The sequence below is a fragment of the Trichomycterus rosablanca genome, chromosome 1 (assembly GCF_030014385.1).
Source record: "Trichomycterus rosablanca isolate fTriRos1 chromosome 1, fTriRos1.hap1, whole genome shotgun sequence".
NCBI lineage: Eukaryota > Metazoa > Chordata > Actinopteri > Siluriformes > Trichomycteridae > Trichomycterus > Trichomycterus rosablanca.
This window is the reverse complement of record NC_085988.1, coordinates 3,241,239-3,262,006: the sequence shown is the minus strand read 5'-3', so window position 1 is coordinate 3,262,006 and position 20,768 is coordinate 3,241,239. Positions and strand designations below refer to the sequence as shown.

The 20,768-nt window shown below is 40.0% G+C and overlaps 1 pseudogene; it reads right to left on the bottom strand.

Annotated features, from left to right (window-relative positions):
* Positions 1–4,780: 4,780 nt before the first annotated feature.
* LOC134316935 (uncharacterized) overlaps positions 4,781–20,768 on the bottom strand; it is a 75,384-nt pseudogene continuing 59,396 nt past the window's right edge.

The following is a 20,768-nucleotide window of genomic DNA, read 5'->3' as shown; positions in this document are numbered from 1 at the left end:
AATAAAAACTTGTTTTTTACATATTGACACAGATGTTACTTATAAAACTTGTTATATTACTTTCAAAATTACTATCAAATCGAAACAGTAGTTTGCTGATAAATCAGCACTTCTTACAATCAGGAATCTATTAACAATTACTTAAATTGGCTTGTAGTGAAAACAATCTAAACCATTTAATTTAATCTTGGCCACATTTAGATCAAATACAATAAACTAAAAATGTCATTTTGATGTTTCACCATTACAATCACATTAATTCACTGTGAACCTACAGAATTACTAACGTATATTCAATAGAAAAAACAATATAAACAAAACATCTTGCTACATTTTGAAAAGAACAAATGGCAGTAACAAAGCGACCTGAGCCAATGCTAAACATTACAATTGCTGCTACATTAATAACATTTCTGTTTTCCCTGGTGAGACGTGTTAATGCTGACAGGATCAGAAGGCGTTTGCTGATTACTGGAGCTTCTGGTGGGCGTCAGATCCTCATGTTCAGTCTCAGATTTCTCAGTCTCAGTCTCAGACAGACGACTCCCTCCACAATACAGTTGGGTTGGTTTTAACAATAAAAAACAATAAAACAATAAAAAACGTAATACAGTACACACACATAGCTGTAGTTAAGTGTTACAGCTAGAACAATATGAAATTTAACCAAACGTTCAATAGCACTAACGAGTTAGCATTTTCCGTAAAAATAATAATTGCTGATGACTGTGTTGGTAATGACGTATAAACAATTAAACCGTTAGTTTATTTGGTAGAATGTGATGTGCGACACTTGTGTTTTTTAAGGGTTGATGAATAAGCAAAGCATTTCCCACACTGTGAGCACTGATACGGTTTCTCTCCCGTGTGAATGCGCTGATGTATCTTGAGATCACTCTGTTCATTAAAACTCTTCCCACACCGTGAGCACTGATACAGTTTCTCTCCAGTGTGAATGCGTTGGTGTTCTTTAAGATTGCTTTGTTGAGTAAACCTCTTTCCACACTGAGAGCACATATATGGTTTCTCTCCAGTGTGAATGCGCTGGTGTGTTTTGAAAGAATTCAGGTGGCTGAAACTCTTTTTACACTGTGAGCACTGGTATGGTTTCTCTCCAGTGTGAATGCGCCGGTGGACTTTTAGCGTACTCCGATGATTGAAACGTTTTCCACACTGTGAGCACTGATATGGTTTCTCTCCAGTGTGAATGTGCTGGTGGATTTTCAATGAGCTCTGTTTATTGAAGCTCTGTCCACACTGTGAGCACTGATTGGGTTTCCCTTTAGTGTGAATGCGCTGGTGTACTTTAAGATGACTCTGCTGATTAAAACTTCTTCCACACTGTAAGCACTTATATGGTTTCTCCCCAGTGTGAATGCGCTGGTGGACTTTAAGATCACTTTGTTTGGTACAACTCTTCCCACACTGTAAGCACTGATAGGGTCTCTCTCCAGTGTGAATGCGCTGGTGTGTTTTGAGAGCACCCTGTCGACTGAAACTTTTTCCACACTGTGAGCACTGATATGGTTTCTCTCCAGTGTGAATGTGCTGGTGTGTTTTGAGAGCACCCTGTCGACTGAAACTTTTTCCACACTGTGAGCACTGATGGGGTTTCTCTCCAGTGTGAATTTGCTGGTGGACATTAAGATGACTCTGCTGATTAAAACTTTTTCCACACTGTGAGCACTGATATGGTTTCTCTCCAGTGTGAATGCGCTGGTGGACTTTGAGATGTCTCTGTTGACTGAAACGTTTTCCACACTGTGAGCATTGACATGATTCCTCTTCAGTGTGAATGCGCTGGTGTGCTTTGAGATTGCTTTGTTGAGTAAACCTCTTTCCACACTGTGAGCACTGATATGGTTTCTCTCCAGTGTGAATACGCTGGTGTTGTTTAAGATGACTCTGTGTATTAAAACTCTTCTCACACTGTAAACACTGATACGGTTTCTCTTCAGTGTGAATGCGCTGGTGTGTTTGAAGATCACTTTGGAACCTGAAGCTCTTCCCACAATGTGAGCACACGTTTCCTTCTTGCTGTTTCCCCTGGTGAGACGTGTTAATGCTGACAGGATCAGAGGACATTTGCTGATTACTGGATCTTCTGGTGGGCGTCAGATCCTCATGTTCAGTCTCAGATTTCACCAGCGCATCATATTTATCATCACTGCAGCTCTTGATGTGATTGTGGAGCTGATTTTGGGCTGTACAAAAATGGACACAAAAGAAAAAGAAACTGTTGTTTATTTCTGGTGGTGGTAGTAGGAGTGGTGTTAGTAGTATTAGTGATGATGGTAGTATTAGTGATGATGGTAAGAGTAGTAGTGTTAGTGGTAGTAGGAGTAGTAATATTAGTATTAGTGATGATGGTGGTAGTAGTATTAGTGATGATGACAGTATTAGTGATGGTGGGAGTAGTAGGAGTAGTAGTATTAGTATTAGTGATGATGGTGGTAGTAGTATTAGTGATGATGATAGTATTAGTGATGGTGGTAGTAGTATTAGTGATGATGATAGTATTAGTGATGATGGTGGCAGGACTAGTGATACCTTATTGAATAAAATATGTTACATAGCTCAAGATCACAATAATACTTTACTGAGTTCGTCTGTATCTTCAGGTTCTTCCTTCTTCACAGGCTTCATCTGGAAACCTCCACACTGTTGATCCACTGGGGTGAGGTGTTCCTCGGATGGGACGTGTTCCTCAGGGATTAAGGTTCCTTCACCTGAAATTCCATCAATATGTGAAGAAGAAACTCAACAACTGGAGGAAATGTAAGATTGTGGGTTTGGTTTTTGTATCTCTCAGAGTTAGTAGTTACTCATTATCTCCACTGATTGGTGATCTCAGTACTAACTGTACCATACTGTACTGTACCACTGTACCATACTGTACTGTACCACACTGTATTGTACCATACCACACTGTACTGTACCACACTGTACTGTACCACTGTACCATACTGTACCACACTGAACTGTACCACACTGTACTGTACCACTGTACCACACTGTACTGTACAACACTGTACTGTACCACACTGTACCACACTGTACTATATCATACTGTACTGTACCACACTGTACTGTACTGTACCACACTGTACTGTACCTTACTGTACCGTACCACTGTACCCTACTGTACTGTACTACACTGTAATGTACCACACTGTACTGTACCACACTGTACTGTACCACTTTACCACACTGTACCCTACTGTACTGTACTGTACCATACTGTACTGTACCACTGTACCATACTGTACTGTACCATACTGTACCACTTTGTACTGTACCACACTGTACTGTACCACTGTACTACACTGTACTGTAAAACACTGTACTGTACCACACTGTACTTTAGCACACTGTACTGTACCACACTGTACTGTATCATACTGTACTGTAGCACACTGTACTGTACCACACTGTACTGTATCATACTGTACTGTAGCACACTGTACTACACTGTACTGTACCACACTGTACTGTACCACTGTACTGTACCACACTGTACTGTATCATACTGTACTGTAGCACACTGTACTGTAGCACACTGTACTGTACCACTGTACCACACTGTACTGTACCATACTGTACCATACTGTACTGTACCATACTGTACTGTACCATACTGTACCACACTATCTGGTGTAAATGTGGTGTATTGCTCCATATTTACTTACAGAAGAAACTTTCATCTTCATCTTCTTCCTTTTTTATTAGAATCTTCTGGAATTCTTCATGTTGTAGATCTACAGGAGCGACGTGTCTCACTGCTGCTGATTCCATTATTAAAGATCTAATAACAGATACATCAACTTTACTTCTGCTTTATTTATTTCAATTATTCGCTATAAAATCATCTGTAAACAATGCTAAACGATCTTGATGTATTTAAACAAAACTGTTAAAGATTTATAAAGAAGCTCTGAATAAGTTTCGATCGATTGATTCATTCTGCTGAATCGGTTCTGCTGAATCGGTTCATCTGTACTGAATCATGTTGGATGCTAACAGCTGAGCAGCTAGCAGTTTGTGTATTTAAATCACAAGGGAGTGAAAACGATTCAAATCCTCCCGCTGTTTTATGATGAGCTCTAATGATTCATCAGAATGGAGTTAATAATGAAGGTGTAATAAATAAACACATGGATATTTTACTTACAGAAGATTGACTTTAGTACAAACAGATCAGCTGCTACATCCCTGTGGTTTGAATGGAGGTGAATGATGTTTAGAGTTTAGGGTTATTAGCGCCTCTACTGGACTGGAGTGTGAGCACTGATAACAGCACATTCATTCATTCATTCTAATAACATGCTGATATAATCACTCATCCTCACCCAAGTTCACTTACTCAATTCAATCCTGACTGCTGAGCAGCACATCAACACTTTACATGGTTTATAAGCTCAGAGTCAATCAGAGCAAACCCAAATCCACAATAAATCAACTCTGACATGGGAAGAACATCAGAATCAGAATCAGAATCGGGCTTTATTGGCCAAGTATGCTCACACATACAAGGAATTTGTTTTTGGTTACACAGATGCTTGCAGTGCACGAAAAATACAATACAGACAATCTTATTCACACAGCTCACTCTCTCTCTAACACACACATTCATACCTGTAAACATAGAAAACATTGTAAACATTTAGCATGTGCAATTTACATTGTAATTTTAAAAAGGTGCAGTTTTGTGCAATATAAAAACTATAGAAAATATAAAAATATATAAATATGAAATGGAAGTAAAGGTGAAAATCCTGTGTATGCCATTACATAAATGAAATAGGTAGTTTTTGATGTGCAAGTGTCCCGAGTATTAACAGTACAGTAGTGTTCAATTGTTCATGAGCGTAATGGAGTTTGGATAAAAGCTTCTCTGTAGCCTGGTCGTTCGGGTCTTCATGTGGCTGAACATGCCAAACCCATTACAGACAGTGTATTTTAAGACAATTGTTCTGCCCTCACTAAGAGTTTTCTCCCATAGACAGACAGACAGACAGACAGACGACTCCCTCCACAATACAGTTCAGTCGGTTTTATTTACTTCCCAGCTGTCCCAAACTACAAAATACAAACTCATACAAAAACAATAAAAAACGTAATACAGTACAGACACACATAGCTGTAGTTAACGGTTACATCTAGTACTATATTAAATTTAACCAAACGTAAAAAAACACTAACGAGTTTTGTGTAAAAATACTAATTGCTTCTGATTATGTTGGTAATGAAATATAAATAATTAAACCGTTAGTTTATTTGGTAGAATTTGATGTGCGACACTTGTGTTTCTTAAGGGTTGATGAATAAGCTAAATATTTCCCACACTGTGAGCACTGATATGGTTTCTCTCCAGTGTGAATGCGCTGGTGTATCCTGAGATTACTCTGTGTAATAAAACTCTTTCCACACTGAGAGCACATATACGGTTTCTCTCCGGTGTGAATGTGCTGGTGGATCTTCAGATCACTCTGTTTATTAAAACTCTTCTCACACTGTGAGCACTGATACGGTTTCTCTCCTGTGTGAATGCGCTGGTGTATCTTGAGATTAAACTGTTGACTAAAACTCTTTTCACACTGAGAACACGAATATGGTTTCTCTCCTGTGTGAATGCGCTGGTGGATCTTCAGATCACTCTGTTTAATAAAACTCTTCCCACACTGTGAGCACTGATAAGGTTTCTCTCCCGTGTGAATGCGCTGGTGTATCTTCAGATTACTCTGTTTATTAAAACTCTTTCCACAATGAGAGCACGAATATGGTTTCTCTCCCGTGTGAATATGCTGGTGGATTTTCAGAGAGCTCTGTTTATTAAAACTCTTCCCACACTGCGAGCAATGATATGGTTTCTCTCCCGTGTGAATGTGCTGGTGTGTTTTGAGAGCATTCTGTTGTCTAAAACTTTTTCCACACTGTGAGCACTGATAAGGTTTCTCTCCTGTGTGAATGCGCTGGTGGACATTAAGATGACTCTGCTGATTAAAACTCTTCCCACACTGTAAGCACCAATACGGTTTCTCTCCAGTGTGAATGCGCTGGTGTATCTTGAGATTACTCTGTTGACTAAAACTCTTCCCACACTGTGAGCACTGATGGGGTTTCTCTCCAGTGTGAATGTGCTGGTGTACTTTAAGATTACTCTGTTTGCTACCAGTGTGAATGCACTGGTGTGTTTTGAGAGCACTCTGTTGTCTGAAACTTTTTCCACACTGTGAGCATTGATATGATTTCTCTCCAGTGTGAATGCGCTGGTGTACTTTGAGAATACTCTTCGTATTAAAGCTCCTCCCACACTGTAAGCATTGATGCGGTTTCTCTCCAGTGTGAATGCGCTGGTGGATATTGAGACTACTCGGTTGATTAAATCTCTTCCCACACTGTGAGCACTGATATGGTTTCTCTCCTGTGTGAATGCGCTGGTGTGTTTTGAGAGCACTCTGTTGATTGAAACTTTTTCCACACTGTGAGCACTGATATGGTTTCTCTCCAGTGTGAATGCGCTGGTGTGCTTTGAGAGCACTCTGTTGATTGAAACTCTTTCCACACTGTGAGCACTGATGCGGTTTCTCACCAGTGTGAATGCGCTGGTGTATTCTGAGAGCACTCTGGGACCTAAAACTCTTTCCATAATGTGAGCAGACGTTTCCTTCTTGCTGTTTCCCCTGGTGAGACGTGTTAATGCTGACAGGATCAGAGGACATTTGCTGATTACTGGAGCTTCTGGTTGGCGTCAGATCCTCATGTTCAGTCTCAGATTTCACCAGCGCATCATATTTATCATCACTGCAGCTCTTGATGTGATTTTTGGCTGTACAAAAAATGGAGACAAGAAGCAGAAGAAATTGTTGTTTATTTCTGGTGGTGGTAGTATTAGTAGTAGTGGTGGTAGTATTAGTGATGATGGTAGTATTAGTGATGGTGGTAGTAGTATTAGTGATGGTGGTAGTATTAGTAGTGATGGTAGTATTAGTGGTGGTGATGGTAGTATTAGTAATGATGGTAGTAGTAGTATTAGTGATGATGAATGTAGTATTAGTGGTGGTGATGATGGTAGTATTAGTAGTATTAGTGATGATGGTGGTAGTATTAGTAGTATTAGTGATGATGGTGGCAGGACTAGTGATACCTTATTAAATAAAATATGTTACGTAGCTCAAGATCACAAAAATACTTTACTGAGTTCATCTGTATCTTCAGGTTCCTCCTTCTTCACAGGCTTCATCTGGAAACCTCCACACTGTTGATCCACTGGGGTGAGCTGTTCCTCAGATGGGACGTGTTCCTCAGGGATCAAGGTTCCTTCACCTGAAATTCCATCAATATGTGAAGAAGAAACTCAACAACTGGAGGAAATGTAAGATTGTGGGTTTGGTACTACAGTGCGGTACAGTATAGGTTCTAATCCCATATTCACACTGGTGTAAAAGTGGTGTATTGCTCCATATTTACTTACAGAAGAAACTTTCATCTTCATCTTCTTCCTCTTTTATTAGAATCTTCTGGAATTCTTCATGTTGTAGATCTACAGGAGCGACGTGTCTCACTGCTGCTGATTCCATTATTGAAGATCTAATAACAGATACATCAACTTTATTTCTGCTTTATTTATTTAACTTCACATTAACAATGAACAGTCGTTTTGTTCTAAGAACTCGAAGTATCGAACTTGATGTATTTAAACAAAACTGTTAAAGATTTCTAAACAATAAGTTTCGATCGATTGATTCATTCTGCTGAATCGGTTCTAATGAATCGGTTCATCTGTACTGAATCATGTTCGATGCTAACAGCTGAGCAGCTAGCAGTTTGTGTATTTAAATCACAGGGGAGTGAAAACGATTCAAATCCTCACGCTGTTTTATGATGAGCTCTAATGATTCATCAGAATGTAGTTAATAATGAAGGTGTAATAAATAAACACATGGATATTTTACTTACAGAAGATTGACTTTAGTACAAACAGATCAGCTGCTACATCCCTTTGGTTTGAATGGAGGTGAATGATGTTTAGAGTTGAGGGTTATTAGCGCCTCTACTGGACTGGAGTGTGAGCACTGATAACAGCACATTCATTCATTCATTCTAATAACATGCTGATATAATCACTCATCCTCACCCAAGTTCACTTACTCAATTCAATCCTGACTACTGAGCAGCACATCAACACTTTACATGGTTTATAAGCTCAGAGTCCATCAGAGCAAACCCAAATCCACAATAAATCAACTCTGACATTGGAAGAACATGCCAAACCCTTTACAGACAGTGTATTTTAAGACGATTTCCCCCCTTTTTCAGCTAGACAGGCAGAAAGACAGACGACTCCCTCCACAATATAGTTCGGTCGGTTTTATTTGCTTCCCAGCTGTGTGATTCACTGTGAGCATCAGAATGGAGTAAAATTACAAAATACAAACAATAAAAACAATTAAAAACGTAATACAGTACAGACATATAGCTGTAGCTAAGTGTTACATCTAGTACAATATGAAATTAAACCAAATGTAAAACAGCACTAACGAGTTTTGTGTAAAAATACAAATTGCTTCTGATTGCGTTGAAGTACTAATGAAGTATAAATAATTAAACCATTAGTTTATTTGATAGAATGTGATGTGTAACACTTGTGTTTCTTAAGGGTTGATGAATAAGCAAAGCATTTCCCACACTGTGAGCACTGATATGGTTTCTCTCCAGTGTGAATGCGCTGGTGTATCCTGAGATTACTCTGTGTAATAAAACTCTTTCCACACTGAGAGCACAAATATGGTTTCTCTCCAGTGTGAATGCGCTGGTGGATCTTCAGCTCACTCTGTTTATTAAAACTCTTCTCACACTGTGAGCACTGATACGGTTTCTCTCCTGTGTGAATGCGCTGGTGTATCTTGAGATTAAACTGTTGACTAAAACTCTTTCCACAATGAGAACACGTATATGGTTTCTCTCCCGTGTGAATGCGCTGGTGGATCTTCAGATCACTCTGTTTAATAAAACTCTTCCCACACTGTGAGCACTGATAAGGTTTCTCTCCCGTGTGAATGCGCTGGTGTATCTTGAGATTACTCTGTTTATTAAAACTCTTTCCACACTGTGAGCACTGATACGGTTTCTCTCCAGTGTGAATGCGCTGGTGTGCTTTGAGAGCACTCTGTTGATTGAAACTCTTTCCACACTGTGAGCACTGATGCGGTTTCTCTTCAGTGTGAATGCGCTGGTGTATTTTAAGAGCACTCTGGAACCTGAAGCTCTTCCCACAATGTAAGCAGACGTTTCCTTCTTGCTGTTTCCCCTGGTGAGACGTGTTAATGCTGACAGGATCAGAGGACGTTTGCTGATTACTGGAGCTTCTGGTGGGCGTCAGATCCTCAAGTTTAGTCTCAGATTTCACCAGTGCATCATATTTAACATCCCTGCAGCTCTTGATGTGATTGTGGTGCTGATCTTGGGCTGTACAGGAAAATGGACACAAAAAGCAGAAAAAACTTGTTTATTTCTGGTGGGGGTAGTAGTATTAGTGGTGGTGGAAGTAGTAGTCGTATTAGTGATGACGGTAGTAGTATTAGTATTAGTGGTAGTAGTATAAGTGGTGGTGGTAGTATTAATGATGATGGTGGTAGTGGTGATGGTAAGAGTAGTAGTGTTAGTGGTTGTAGGAGTGGTAGTATTAGTGATGAAGGTAGTAGTATTAGTGATGATGGTAGTAGTGGTGATGATGGTGGTAGTATTAGTGGTGATAGTAGTGATGATGGTAGTATTAGTGATGATGGTAGTAGTGGTGGTGATGGTGGTAGTATTAGTGGTGATAGTAGTGATGATGGTAGTATTAGTGGTGATAATGATGGTAGTATTGGTGATGATGGTAGTATTAGTGATGACGGTAGTATTAGTGATGATGGTAGTATTAGTGATGATGGTAGTTTTAGTGGTGATGGTAGTATTAGTAGTATTAGAGATGATGGTAGTATTAGTGATGATGATGATGGTATTATTAGTGGTGGTAGAAGAAGTGGTAGTAGTAGGTAGTATTAGTAGTATTAGTGATGATGGTGGTGGCAGGACTAGTGATACTTTATTAAATAAAATATGTTACGTAGCTCAAGATCACAAAAATACTTTACTGAGTTCATCTGTATCTTCAGGTTCTTCCTTCTTCACAGTCTTCATCTGGAAACCTCCACACTGTTGATCCACTGGGGTGAGGTGTTCCTCAGATGTGACGTGTTCCTCAGGGATTAAGGTTCCTTCACCTGAAATTCCATCAATATGTGAAGAAGAAACTCAACAACTGGAGGAAATGTAAGATTGTGGGTTTGGTACTACAGTACGGTACAGTATAGGTTCTAATCCCATATTCACACTGGTGTAAAAGTGGTGTATTGCTCCATATTTACTTACAGAAGAAACTTTCATCTTCATCTTCTTCCTCTTTTATTAGAATCTTCTGGAATTCTTCATGTTGTAGATCTACAGGAGCGACGTGTCTCACTGCTGCTGATTCCATTATTAAACATCTAATAACAGATACATCAACTTTATTTCTGCTTTATTTATTTCAATTATTCGCTATAAAATCATCTGTAAACAATGCTAAACGATCTTGATGTATTTAAACAAAACTGTTAAAGATTTATAAAGAAGCTCTGAATAAGTTTCGATCGATTGATTCATTCTGCTGAATCGGTTCATCTGTACTGAATCATGTTGGATGCTAACAGCTGAGCAGCTAGCAGTTTGTGTATTTAAATCACAGGGGAGTGAAAACGATTCAAATCCTCCCGCTGTTTTATGATGAGCTCTAATGAATCATCAGAATGGAGTTAATAATGAAGGTGTAATAAATAAACACATGGATATTTTACTTACAGAAGATTGACTTTAGTACAAACAGATCAGCTGCTACATCCCTTTGGTTTGAATGGAGGTGAATGATGTTTAGAGTTTAGGGTTATTAGCGCCTCTACTGGACTGGAGTGTGAGCACTGATAACAGCACATTCATTCATTCATTCTAATAACATGCTGATATAATCACTCATCCTCACCCAAGTTCACTTACTCAATTCAATCCTGACTGCTGAGCAGCACATCAACACTTTACATGGTTTATAAGCTCAGAGTCAATCACAGCAAACCCAAAACCACAATAAATCAACTCTGACATGGGAAGAACATGCCAAACACTTCACAGACAGCCTCATGATGCTGTGCACTATACCCACTATACCCACATATTTGATTTAACCCGCACGATCATGATTTAAAACAATTTCATCCAAAGGGACTTTTAATTATATTATTCCACCTCTGAGGGCAGCATTTATATACGTACATCCCTGGTTTGAATAGACTAATACAAAGCCAGAGTAAATAAATATATTTCCAATCTGGTCTTGAAAATGGAAACTGTGGGTCTGTCTCAAAACTTACTGAACTGTCTTGCAGGCCACTGCCTTCCTAAGCAGCTGCCTAAGTAGACAGGATTCTGAGATCAAACTATTGGTTAGACAGTGATTATGTTATCTGTTGTCCCCACCCACTGCTCTACTAAACTAACAGAGTTAGTCTCAGGCCATTCAAACCAATGGGCCGAGACGACACAACATGCCAGCATGCCAGCTAACATCTCATTCCTTGTAGCCAAAAACAGTTAAATCGTCACATACATATGTAGGTGCACAGCCTTCTTCTCAGAATCGCCACCCGCAAGACCTGTGTGTTAAGACTTGTTAGGGACAGTGGTAGCCTAGTGGGTAGAGCTTTGGGCTATCAACCGGAAGATTGGCGGTTCAAATCCAGGCTCTGCTAAGCAGCCACTGTTGGGTCCTTGAGCAAGACCCTTAACCCTGTCTGCTCCAGGGGCGCTGTAAGGTGGCTGACCCTGCGCTCTGACCCCAGCTTCCAAACAAGCTGGGATATGCGAAGAAAGATTTTCATTGTACAGTACAACTGTATATGTATATATGACAAATAAAGTATATCTTCTTCTTCTTATCACTGGGGATTTTATTCCTTCTTATCTCTTCTACATTCTGGCCACTTTCAGATATGATACCAGCTGCCCTACTCAGGCATAATAAGGCATTGGACTTGCTATATGCCAATGTCAAGAAGGCCTATAGCAGACCATTACCTGGTGCACCTGTATAAACCATTTTTTACTAAGGCAACCAGTGATGACCGAGAAAGTCAAGAGGTGGTCTGCTAAGGCTATAGGTATCCTGAAGGGCTGTTTTGTGACCCCTATGCTGAGGTGTATTGGAATATGACTGTAGTGACTGTCACTTCTAACCCGCTTAGGAAACTTTACATTTTCAGCATTTAATGGACACTTTATACCCACTAATACCCACTTATGAAACTTGTTTTTCACATATATAAAATTTCTCACCCTTTTTATTGATCCCGGAAAGATTCAGTCCTGTTTCGACCACGGTCCAAGCACCCAGCTTCTTTCAAAAATACTATTAAATCTAAACGATCGCTTCCTAATAAATCAGCACTTCTTACAATCAGGAATCTTTTAACAATTACATACACTGACTCGTAGTGAAAACAATCTAAACCATTTTATTTATTCTTAGCCACATTTAGATAAAATGCAATAAAATAAAACTTTCATGTTGATGTTTCACCATTACAATCACATTTATTCATTGTAAACCTTCAAAATTACTGACGTACAGTGGACCCTTGACTTACGAATTTAATTGGTTCCGAAGGGCTCAAACCACCCCCTTACCCAACCTTTCTAATGTCTTAAATGGTCTTTTTTGTTATAAATACAAGTATATTTGCCCTTAAATCTTAAATTATTATTTACTTTCTTTCGTATTATTTCCTTTATTTTAATAGCGTTGTATTTTGTAGGTGTAATTTTATAAAAGAATAACTTCCTTCTTCTCTCTTACTCACTGTCCCCTCTGTCTGATACACAGTGACAGCTACTGGCAGGAGTAATTATACAACAACAACAAAACGCTTTCTCTGCAGCTTCTCTGGGGACATTTTAATATAGAATTTTATAAAATTATAAAGAAAACACCGGAAAAACACCGTCTGCTGTGTGAATGTTCGCTCACTGTATATACAGTGCCTTGCAAAAGTATTCAGCCCCCTTGAACTTTTCAACCTTTTGCCACATTTCAGGCTTCAAACATAACGATATGAAATTGTAATTTTTTGTGAAGAATCAACAACAAGTGGGACACAATCGTGAAGTGGAACGAAATTTATTGGATATTTTAAACTTTTTTTAGAAATAAAAAACTGAAAAGTGGGCTGTGCAATATTATTCAGCCCCCTTGCGTTAATACTTTGTAGCGCCACCTTTTGCTGCGATTACAGCTGCAAGTCGCTTGGGGTATGTCTCTATCAGTTTTGCACATCGAGAGACAGAAATTTTTGCCCATTCTTCCTTGCAAAACAGCTCGAGCTCAGTGAGGTTGGATGGAGAGCGTTTGTGAACAGCAGTTTTCAGCTCTTTCCACAGATTCTCGATGGGATTCAGGTCTGGACTTTGACTTGGCCATTCTAACACCTGGATACGTTTATTTGTGAACCATTCCATTGTAGATTTTGCTTTATGTTTTGGATCATTGTCTTGTTGGAAGATAAATCTCCGTCCCAGTCTCAGGTCTTTTGCAGACTGCAACAGGTTTTCTTCCAGAATGGTCCTGTATTTGGCTCCATCCATCTTCCCATCAATTTTAACCATCTTCCCTGTCCCTGCTGAAGAAAAGCAGGCCCAAACCATGATGCTGCCACCACCATGTTTGACAGTGGGGATGGTGTGTTCAGGGTGATGAGCTGTGTTGCTTTTACGCCAAACATAACGTTTTGCATTGTGGCCAAAAAGTTCGATTTTGGTTTCATCTGACCAGAGCACCTTCTTCCACATGTTTGGTGTGTCTCCCAGGTGACTTTTTATAGATATCTTTGAGAAATGGCTTTCTTCTTGCCACTCTTCCATAAAGGCCAGATTTGTGCAGTGTACGACTGATTGTGTCCTATGGACAGAGTCTCCCACCTCAGCTGTAGATCTCTGCAGTTCATTCAGAGTGATCATGGGCCTCTTGGCTGCATCTCTGATCAGTCTTCTCCTTGTTTGAGCTGAAAGTTTAGAGGGACGGCCGGGTCTTGGTAGATTTGCAGTGGTCTGATACTCCTTCCATTTCAATATGATCGCTTGCACAGTGCTCCTTGAGATGTTTAAAGCTTGGGAAATCTTTTTGTATCCAAATCCGGCTTTAAACTTCTCCACAACAGTATCTCGGACCTGCCTGGTTTGTTCCTTGGTCTTCATGATGCTCTCTGCGCTTTAAACAGAACTCTGAGACTGTCACAGAGCAGGTGCATTTATACGGAGACTTGATTACACACAGGTGGATTCTATTTATCACCATCAGTCATTTAGGTCAACATTGGATCATTCAGAGATCCTCACTGAACTTCTGGAGTGAGTTTGCTGCACTGAAAGTAAAGGGGCTGAATAATATTGCACGCCCCACTTTTTAGTTTTTTATTTCTAAAAAAAGTTTAAAATATCCAATAAATTTCGTTCTACTTCACGATTGTGTCCCACTTGTTGTTGATTCTTCACAAAAAATTACAATTTCATATCGTTATGTTTGAAGGCTGAAATGTGGCAAAAGGTTGAAAAGTTCAAGGGGGCTGAATACTTTTGCAAGGCACTGTATACAGAGAGAGAGACGGTCAGAATCAACTTGTTCGTGACGTCACAAGCATCGCGAATTTCGCTTCGTAATCCAAAATTTGTTCGTACAAGCGTTCAAAAAGATCGCTTGTAACCCAAAATGTTATTATGGTAAACCGTTCATAACTCAAGGGTCCATTGTACATTCAATAGAAAAAAAACAATATAAACAAAACTCAGTATATGCTACATTTTGAATAGATGAAATGGAAGTAACAACAAGATCTGAGCACATGTTAAACATCATTGCAACTGCTGCTACATTAATAATAAAACCTGCTGATTGTGTTGGTATTTATGGATAAAAAAAATGAAACTATTATTTTATTTGGTACAATATGATGTGACACAAGCTAAGCATTACCAACACTATGAGCACTGATATTCTCTCCAGTGTGAATGCGCTGGTGTTTTTTTAGACTACTCTGTCGTTTAAAACTCTTCCCACACTGTGAGCACCAATACGGTTTCTCTTCAGTGTGAATGTGCTGGTGGTTTATGAAACTGCTCTGTTGAATGAAACTCTTCCCACACTGTGAGCACTGATACGGTTTCTCTCCAGTGTGAATGCGCTGGTGTTCTTTAAGATTATTCTGTTGATTAAAGCTCTTCCCACACTGTGAGCACTGATAAGGTTTCTCTCCAGTGTGAATGCGCTGGTGGGTTTTGAGATGACTCAGTGTATTAAAACTCTTCCCACACTGTGAGCACTGATATGGTTTCTCTCCAGTGTGAATGCGCTGATGGGTTTTGAAATGACTCATTGTATTAAAACTCTTCCCACACTGTGAACAATGATATGGTTTCTCTCCAGTGTGAATGCGCTGGTGATTTTTGAGAACATTCTGTGTATTAAAACTCTTTCCACACTGTGAGCATTGATATGGTTTCTCTCCGGTGTGAATGTGCTGGTGGGTTTTGAGAGCACTCTGTTGATTGAAACTCTTTCCACACTGTGAGCACTGATACGGCTTCTCTCCAGTGTGAATGCGCTGGTGGGCTTTGAGAACATTCTGTTTACTAAAACTCTTTCCACACTGTGAGCACTGATACGGTTTCTCTCCAGTGTGAATGCGCTGGTGGGTTTTGAAAGCGCTCTGGTGATTAAAACTCTTCCCACACTGTGCACACTGATACGGTTTCTCTCCAGTGTGAATGCGCTGGTGAATTTTGAAAGCACTCTGGTGATTAAAACTCTTCCCACACTGTGCACACTGATATGGTTTTACTCCAGTGTGAATGCGCTGGTGATTTTTGAGATGACTTTGTGTATTAAAACTCTTTTCACACTGTGAGCACTGATACGGTTTCTCTCCAGTGTGAATGCGCTGATGTAATTTAAGATCACTCGGGTGATTAAATCTCTTCTCACACTGTGAGCACTCATACGGTTTCTCTCCAGTGTGAATGCGCTGGTGTGTTTTGAGAACATTCTGTTGATTAAAACTCTTCCCACACTGTGCGCACTGATACGGTTTCTCTCCAGTGTGAATGCGCTGGTGTCGTTTAAGATGACTCTGTTTATTAAAACTCTTTCCACACTCTGAGCACTGATAGGGTTTCTCTCCAGTGTGAATGCGCTGGTGTCGTTTAAGATGACTGTTTTGATTAAATCTCTTCCCACACTGTGAGCACGGATATGGTTTCTCTCCGGTGTGAATGCGCCGGTGGATTCTGAGACCACGCTTGAACCTGAAGCTCTTCCCACAATGTGAGCAGACGTTTCCTTCTTGCTGTTTCCCCTGGTGAGACGTGTTAATGCTGACAGGATCAGAGGACGTTTGCTGATTACTGGAGCTTCTGGTGGGCGTCAGATCTTCATGTTCAGTCTCAGATTTCACCAGCGCATCATATTTATCACCACTGCAGCTCTTGATGTGATTGTGGAGCTGATTTTGGGTCGTACAGGAATGTGGAGATGAGGAGCAGGAGAAATCGTTCTTCATTTCTGAAGCAGAAAATAATAAAATATATTTATATAAATAAACATTCTTAGTAAATGTTAAAAAGGAAATACATTTTTCACTAAGCCCATTACCCATGGTGAGTGTTGGAGTGCTAAGCCCCACCCTCTAAGAGATGACTGGAGACAAGCTTTAAAACAAGAACTTATGAGTGAGGTGAAGGAGCAGATGAAAGGATGGACAAGAGCTGCTTCGTGAATTGAAGCCCCTAGTAAGCCCTCCAGCTCAACATATGCCCCCAGCTGGTGGTTCCTTTGAAGGCCGACGGAGAATCCAGTCCCATTCTGATCGATGGGATCAAGAAGGTAAACCCATCTGTTACTAATGTAAACTGGCAGGCCATTTTGCAAGAAACTGTAGGAATGTATCTGGAGTTACGCAGACTTTAAACTAAATCAGCTCACTGCTGAGGTCCAAGCGGTGGGACCAGATGAGCACTTTGGGGCCACTGACACATTTATTGGTAACTGTCCAGTGGCTGAAGTATTTGTAGATGGAGTTAAGCTTACTGGAGTTCAAGTCACTTTGATGCGGCAGAGTTTGTTTAATCAACACTTTTTGGGTAGATCAAGTAACAGACTAGCTTCTACAGTGTTTACACTCAGAGCAGCAAATGGTTTGACCACACCCTACTCTGGCTATGCCGTGATGGATTTTAAGATTGGGGGTGTGAAGATTTCTGGTTGGGGTGTAGTCCTTGTTGACGATGATCATCTTTCAAGCCCTTTCCTGGTTGGTATGTTATATCTGAATGTTGGCACAAGCTCTAGACTCCGGAATCTGTGGAGACCAGCCTTTGCAGTTTGCCAACGCATTACTGTGACCACCCTGAGGGATGGGTATATGGGTTATGTCTGACCCTCCAGTCATCAGGGCACAAAAATACCTAAAAGGAGTTGAAATAGAAGTTTGGGGCTGTGTGAGACAGACTACTGAGGGTTGGTGGAGGTCTTGCCTGGACCTCATGCAATCGCAGTGGTGAGGGTTATAGCAATGGTAGGCCGTGGGAGAATTCCGGTGTGCATTTGTAACCTAAACCCTTATGTCCTATCAGTAGGGCGTTACCAGAAACTAGGCCAGCTTTTCAGAGTGGGTAAAGCTGATGTGTCTGGACAGCAGGAACTGGGCTTGACCTCAGAGGCAGATGGACAAATAAATGTAAGTATTGTGGAGGCTGCAGCTCCCATTACCATGGATGAGTCGTGACCTGGGATTGACTCCTTAGGTGAGAGGCCAGACTTATCTCCCCAACAGCAAGGTGAACTCCAGGTTCTGTTGCATAAGTGGAACGAGGTTTTCACGACTGGTGAAAAAGATTTTGGTAGAACTGACGCTGTTCAGCATCGAATCCTAACAGGAGAGGCTATGCCTATTCGAGAGAGGTTCCGTCCCTTACCCCCAATCATGTATAAGGAGATGAAAGCCCTGCTGGCAGAGATGTTGGAGAAAGGGGTGATTTTACATTTTTACATTTACATTTTTGGCATTTAGCAGATGCCTTTTACCCAAAGCGACTTACATTACAGTTACAGTATACAGTCTGAGCAATTAAGGGTTAAGGGCCTTGCTCAAGGGCCCAACAGCAGCAGCCTGGCAGTGGTGGGGCTTAAACCAGCGACCCTCTAATTACTAGTCCAGTACTTTAACCACTAGGCTACAGCTTGCCCAGCTTGGTGATTAAGACTAAGACTGCTTTTACCACCCCACTGGACCTATATGATTTAATCCAGAAGCACCATAATAGATTATACTATGCTTTCCAGGTGGCTAAGAGGAACTCAGACATTGCAATCAGGTCAGTACAAACATAGTTATGGCCGAAAAGCTGGGGCCAGTCCATTATTACCTGGGGAAAGAGTGTGGGTGCGTCACAAAAGGGGTAAAAAAAAAAAACACGGGGCGGGGGCGGGGGGGGTGTTGTCAGAAAGGTGAATTTTAGTGTGTCTATAATGTTGTTTGGGTTAATTGAGTGTTTATTTTTGGACTAATTTTATGTGGCAAGAAGAAATGGCGGAGACACGAGCAAGCGGGAAGTGGCGATGCGAGTGAGCAGTGGCGACAAGCGTGGCGACTACGCCACACACCAGTAGGCGTCACAATAATAGTAGTAATAGTGGTGGCAGGGGTACTAGTAATGGTATTAGAGTAACAGAGCTAGTAAGAAAATGCTACAAGAAATAAAACTCAAGATTAAAAAAGTCTTACTGAGTTCATCTGTATCTTCAGGTTCTTCCTTCTTCACAGGCTTCATCTGGAAACCTCCACACTGTTGATCCACTGGGGTGAGGTGTTCCTCAGATGTGACTTTCACAGGGATTAAAGATCTTTCACCTGAAATTCCATCAATATGTGAAGAAGAAACTCAACAACTGGAGGAAATGTAAGATTGTGGGTTTGGTTTTCCAATCAGCAGCAATTCTCCTCAGGACAGTACGGTACAGTATAGGTTCTAATCCCACTATCCACATTCTCTTATTATTTCTACTGATTAGTGACACATCGCTCCATATTTACTTACAGAAGAAATAATCGTCCTCATCTTCATCTTCTTCCTCTTTTATTAGAATCTTCTGGAATTCTTCATGTTGTAGATCCATGGCGGTGTCGTGTCTCTCTTCTGCTGACTGCATTATTAAAGATCTAATACAAAGATAGATAGATGTACTTATTTATTCTTGGAGGAAAATTTAAATACAAAATAAAACTCGATGTGTTTCTATTAAAATGTTAGATTAAGTTCTGATCAATTGATTCATTTAGCTAGATCGGTTCAATCGAATCGGTTCATCAGTACTGAATCATGTGTGATGCTAACGGTTAGCGGAGCAGCTAGTAGTTTGTGTGAAAAGGAAGTTAAAGCTCCTCAAATCCTCACAGTGATATTTTATTATGGACGCTTATTTTATTAATAATTAGATTGTAGTTCATAATCAAAGTGTATTAAATAAATAAGTAAATAATTTACTTACAGATGATTCAGTTTAGTACAAACACACCAGCTGCTGCAGCTTCTCCTTCTTCTGTATGAATTGAGCTGGTTGATGTTCAGGTTTATTAGCGCCTCTACTGGACTGCAGTGTGAGGACTGATAACAGCACCACATTCATTCATTCAGCTTTATTAACCCTGATCAAGGTCGTGGTCCTCTTATAATTATAATTCACAATACATTTATTCAGAAATAATAAAATATTTTGCTGTGTTTATGATGTGGTTCATCCTGTAACAAACCCTGTAGATTAAACCCTGATGAATAAATCACACTAGAGAGGCTGCTGACTTCTTTGTGTTAATATAAATAGGACTAGTTTTAGAGTATCCATTAAAAAGTGTATGGAACAGTGGTCTCTTTTTAAAGGTCAAACTGTTTCCTTCTGCTGACAGAACATTTCATCAGGGCAACCACCAAAAAACTGGTCTGCCAGGAGTTAGAAGCTGCTGAAGCATGGCTGATATATAATGGTTTATAATAAGGGTTTTTATTGAGCTACAATGACTTAGCATGTATGCTAACACAATTCAGCGTGGTCAGTCATATTGAGAACATTAACATTTACCTCAGATATGATGACAGATAACTAATAATGGTTTTATTCAGCTACAATGTCAGAATTTAGACTTAGCATGTATGCTAACACAGTTCAGTGTGGTCAGTCATATTGAGAACATTAACATTTACCTCAGATATGATGACAGATAACTAATAATGGTTTTATTCAGCTACAATGTCAGAATTTAGACTTAGCATGTATGCTAACACAAGTCAGTGTGGTCAGTCATATTGGGAACATTAACATTTACCTCAGATATTTTGACAGATAACTAATAATGGTTTTTATTTAGCTACAATAACAGAATTTAGACTTAGCATGTATGCTAACACAATTCAGTGTGGTCAGTCATATTCAGAACATTAACATTTACCTCAGATATGATGACAGATAACTAATAATGGTTTTTATTCAGCTACAATGACAGAATTTAGACTTAGCATGTATGCTAACACAATTCAGTGTGTTCAGTCATATTGAGAACATTAACATTTACCTCAGATATGATGACAGATAACTA